We start from the raw sequence: 5,511 nt of genomic DNA, 5'->3' as shown, positions 1-5,511 counted from the left end.
ATGAGTGTTCCTAACTTTTTCCTCTCCTACCCAACCACCAAAAGGTTTCTAGCTCAAAATCCATACCCACACCCCAACTAGAAGTTTGGTTTTGCCAGCCCAGTACCTGGATCTCTTGTGATGCAAAATCAAAGCTGTAAGGGGATGCTGGTTAGAGAGAAGGAATGTGACTTAGAGCCTGAAAGGCTGAGAGATCTAACGCAGTCTGTCAAATCTCAAAAGTGAAAAATTCTTCAGGACAAATAACCTGGTTTCTTCAATAAATAAATAGCAAGAGGTACTATTATGGATGAAAAGAGACTTAAAAGACCTATCAACCAAATGTAAAATGTGGTCTTTTGGAGGTCTTGACTCAAAAAAAGGAACTTAAAAAAAAATACTTCTGAGTAAAGATATACATTGAAGCATTTACAGATGAAATTATATAATGTCTGAAATTTACTTCAAAATAATCCAGTGTGTGTGTGGCAGGGGGCAGGGTAGGGGGGCGGGGGAGGGTGTGATATAGATGAAACAAGACTGGCCGTGAATTGATAAGCCTTGAACTGGTTGATAGGTACCAAGAAGTTTGTTACACCATTCCCCTCTACTTTTTTTTTTTTTCTTTTAGATGAAGGTTTACAGAACAAATAGTTTCTCATTAAACAGTACACATACTGTTTTACAACATTGGTTAATAACCCCATGACGTGTCAACACTCTTCCTTCTTGACCTTGGTTTCCCTATTACCAGCTTTCCTGTCCCTTCCTGCCTTCTAGTCCTTGTCCCTGGGCTGTTGTGCCCCATTAGTCTCATTTTGTGGTATGGGGCTGTCTAATCTTTGGCTGAAGGGTGAACCTCAGGAGTGACTTCATAACTGAGCTAAAAGTGTGGTGGTAAAAAGTGGTGGTAGCCGGGCACCATCTAGTCCGTACTGGACTCACTCAGTCTGGTGGAGGCTGTGGTAGTTGTGGTCCATTAGTCCTTTGACTAATCTTTCCCTTGTATCTTGTTTTCTTAATTCTCCCTTGCTCCCAAAGAGGTGAGACCAGTTGATTATCTTAGATGGCTGCTCACAGGCTTTTAAGACCCTAGTCCCCTCTACTTTTTTGAATGTTGAAAATGTTCACAATAAAAAGCATGAGACTTGATCTATTCATGAAATTAGGGCCTATTTAGAAGTTATATCTTATTTACTTAGAGAAAAATGAATTAAAATTGAATAATTGAGTTTGGAGTGACTCATACTTTATTTAAAGCTGAAATTAGTAGCATGTATGAAATCTGAAAGTAACCAGTCTGAATTATTGTTATTATTACTGTCATCATTGCAATAACTAAATCAGAAGTGGACTAGGGGCACCAGGACTGTCTCCAGAAGGTGGGAAGCAGTGCAACCTTTCAAACACACAGGAGCACAGCCTAATTAACTTGCCTGCATTCTCTCCAGCACCACATTGGTCCCTGTTGCCTATAAGAAAAATACAACTCCTTGAACTGGCACTGAAGTCCTTCCCAATCTGGCCCCAACCTGCCTTTCCAGCTGCATTTGCTGCCCCTCCTCTCCATGTTTCCTGGACATACCACCATTCATGTTTCCTGAACACACTGGCCTTTCACACCTCCTTACTTTTGCACTTGCTGTTTCCTCTGCCTGCAAGTCCTTCTCCTGTGAACTCCCAGACTTCCTTCTATATCCTGCTCCTACATCTTCTCCTCCTTGCCAGAAACAGTCATCCCCTGCTCTCTGCACACCTCTAATATATCATGTTATTATCATACTGTACGATAATTACTTATTTCCAAATCTCCTCCCACCCAATTCTGTGTTGCCTCAGAGTGGAAACTCTGTCTTACCTTTATATGGTCAGGACACGGCATAAAATAGGTATTTAATCAATGTTTTTTGGATAACAGACTGAGTGACTAAAGGAGCAAAATAGTTTCTGAATGGGCCAGTGCTGAGCATGGCCCCAAGAAAGTTACCAGACTTGGGCACTTCCTTCCAAGAGGTGCCCACTAACTCAGGGCACTAAAGCAAACAGTCTGACCCAAGAGTAACTAACAAGACCACCTGGTTAACAACAACACAATAATAAGCAGAAGAAAGAAATTTAAGAGAAAGGCTTTGAGCCTTTGGCATGTGTGAGTAGTATGTTGGAAATGAGATGGAGAGGTCTTGTCACAAGCAAGATCTCAAGAGTTCTCCAAGAAATAGTTGAGGGAGACTGGTAAGCTAATAGAATGACAATCATTTCTTTTTTAAAAAAAAAACCTACAGCCCTAAAATTTAGAAACCAGCAACAGCTGCCTGGTGGTTCTTTCCTGCCAGTCCCTAGCAGATGATCCACTGAGAGGGAGTATTAAATAATCAACTTTCATCCACTAGCAAAGAATCTAGAGCCCCAAGTTCCTAGCAAACTTTCCCTTCTTTATATTTTAGCGTTCTTTTTTTAACACCTTGCTGTTGAAGGAGCAGATCCCTGCAGGGCGAGAAAATACTCCATCAGAGAACGTTCACGCAGACCCCCTACATCACACCAGGCTCTGGAAAACAATAATTTGCTTACGGAGCATGATTTTTTTCTTTCTTTCTTAAATAAAATGATTTTCTTCTGATGATAAAAATACCCGCTCATTTGGAAAACCCAGAAAAGTACAAAGAATAAAATAAAAAATCCCCATAATCCCACCACCTAAAAATAACAACCATTAACAGTTATATACATGTGTGTGCATATTTTATAAATTGGGAATCACACCACATAAAGTTTTATGTCTTACTTTTATTACTAGTCTTATACTGTGAGCATTTTTCATGTCAATAATTATTTCAGAACATGATTTATAATAAATGGCTAATAGTCCATCATACACTACAACAATTTATTTCTGCCACTACCCATTGGACATTTATGTTGTTGACAATTTCTCTCCATTACAAATAATACTGTGAATAACAGCAGTCCTGGCAGAATTGCTAGGTTACAGGGCATGAACTCTTGTAAGGCTCTTGGTGTATGCTATTGAATTGGCTTCAGGAAAGTTTGTACCAGTTTATTCTCCCTCCAACAGTGCATGAGAATTTCATGTATCAATGTGTTTTCCCTCCTTTCAACATGTTTGAACAAGGTAAGGTGTTTCTATATTTTTCACAATGAACATATATCACGTTTGATAATCAGGAAAAAAATTCATGTTATCTTTTTAAAGAAAAAAAAAAAGTAAGCATTATTTTCCCTGTTAAGCAGATGAGGAGCCTTGGGCCTATGGATGAATGACTTAAAGACTTGTTTTATGAAGCCTGACAGTTGGGCCTGAGAAGACTGAAAAAGTGTTTCCGGATACAACAAAGATACTTCTGAGAAGTAAGTTCTAAGGACCTTGACAGTTTCAGTCACCAAAATAAAATCTGGTTCTGAAGAAAGTAAAAGATGACTCTAAAGAGACAATCTAGGAGAATCTTCACAAATCTGAGAGAACAAAATCAGTTCTGAGACGTCTGTGATGGGGGGGATCAGAGGCAGTCGCCACTCCTGAGTTTCTGTTTTATAGAGTCTTAGGGACAATCAAAATTGTGTTCACATCATTAAGAAAAGATTGAGAATGCCCCCCAGGATACTGCTTGGCCCCATCACTGATCTGAGAATTCTTACAAATGGATTGAATCAGGTGGATCTGAGGAAATTAAATAAGTGGCTCTGAGAAGACAGTTTGAGGTGGACAATCGGTGTTGAGGCAACTGAAAATTGGTTCAGAAGAAGCACTTGGAGGACATTCACTGTCTCTGAGAAGCCAATTTGAGATTAAAAGTTGGTTCTAAAGAGATTCAAAGGTGGTTTATAAGGCTGGGACAGTTTTGTTTTTTGTTTTTTCCTCCTCTAGGCCCCCTCCAAATCTCCAGGACCAGCTCTCCCACATAGGTGCTCCATTAATTTGTCCAGTGAATGAGGCATAGTTTGGTTCTCAGGAGTTTGGTCTCTGGATCTGAAAAGGTGAAACGAGCATCACTTCTGAGGAGGGCAAAATCAATTTCTCTGAGGAGGGCACCCCCTGCTGGTTCTGTGGAAATGGCGGCTCCTGGTTTGGGAGTTGAGGAGGCATTCTGGCCCTGGTGGGCAGCCTGGCTTGCCCGGGTCACAGAGCTGGGAAAAGAAACCTCAGGATAGATTCATTTCCACCCATTTGCTTCCCCCGGGATTTCTTAAGTCCCCTCCCTCTAAATGAGCCTTGAATGATAGTCTCAAGAGGGCTTCAATTCCCACTATCCCGAGGAGGCCTGCTCATTAGTCTCCAGTTTGCAAATCAGCACCACTCTCTCAGAGGGCTATGTCTTCCAAGCAGAGTGGCTGTTCAGAACATAGATAAGGGCAGCACAGGAAAGAGGGCCCAAGAGGGCACCCTCAGGGACGGAGGAAAGGTCTGTAGTGTGGAACAAATGCTGGGAAGTCCCCCAGGATAGCGGACACTCGAAGACAGGGAAGGAAAGGATAATTCTTTAAAAAAACTTTATTGAGGTATAATTTATATATAATAAAATTCACCCCTTGTTAAGTGTACAATTCAATGAATTTTAGTAAATGTATAGAATTGTGCCAACAACAAACCAGTTTTAGAACATTTCCATCATCCAAAACTAACATGTTCATTTACAGTCAATAACCGTTCCTACCTCTAATCCTGGACAGCTACTAATCTGTTCTCTGTCTCACTAAATTTGCCCTTTCTGGACATTTCATATAAATGGAGTCATATCACATGTGGTCTTGGCATCTAGCTTCTTTAATTTAGCATAATGTTTTCGAGGTTTATCCGTGTTGTAACATGTATAAATATTGCTGAACAGTATTCCACTGTATGGATACATCACATTTTGTTTATCTATTCATCAGTTGGTGGACATTTGAATCGGTGCCATATTTTGGCTATTATGAATAATGTTGATATGAATATTCATATACAAGTTCTTGTGTGAGTATGTGTTTTCATTTCTCTTGGGTACATACCCAGGAGCGGAATTGCTGGGTCAAGTAGTTAAGAGCCAGGCTGTTTTCCAAAAGGTTGGCAGTTCGAATCCACCAGCTGCTCCTTGGAAACCCTGTGGGGCAGTTCTAATCTGTCCTATAGAGTCACTATGAGTCAGTATCAACCTGACATTAACGGATTTTTTGTTTTGTTTTGTTTTTATGGTAAGTGTATGTTTAACTTTATAAGAAATAGCCGAACTATTTTCCAAAGTGGCTGTACCTTTTAACATCCCAAGGATAATTTTCTAGGATTTTTTTTTTTTTTTTATTGTACTTCAGGTGAAGGTTTACGGAACAAATAGTTTCTCATTAAACAGTGGTACACATATTGTTTTATGACATTAGTTTACCCCACGACATGTCAACCTTCTCCCTTCTTGACCTTTCTTTTTTTTTTTTTTGGTGAAAATAAACATAGCCAAAGATACACCATTTCAAAAATTTCTACATGCACAATTCAGTGACATTGACTACGCTCTTCCAATTGTGCTGCTATTCTCACTT

Source organism: Trichechus manatus, unplaced genomic scaffold (genome assembly GCF_000243295.1).
Source record: "Trichechus manatus latirostris isolate Lorelei unplaced genomic scaffold, TriManLat1.0 scaffold00080, whole genome shotgun sequence".
NCBI classification, from domain to species: domain Eukaryota; kingdom Metazoa; phylum Chordata; class Mammalia; order Sirenia; family Trichechidae; genus Trichechus; species Trichechus manatus.
Note: the sequence above shows the minus strand (reverse complement) of the source record.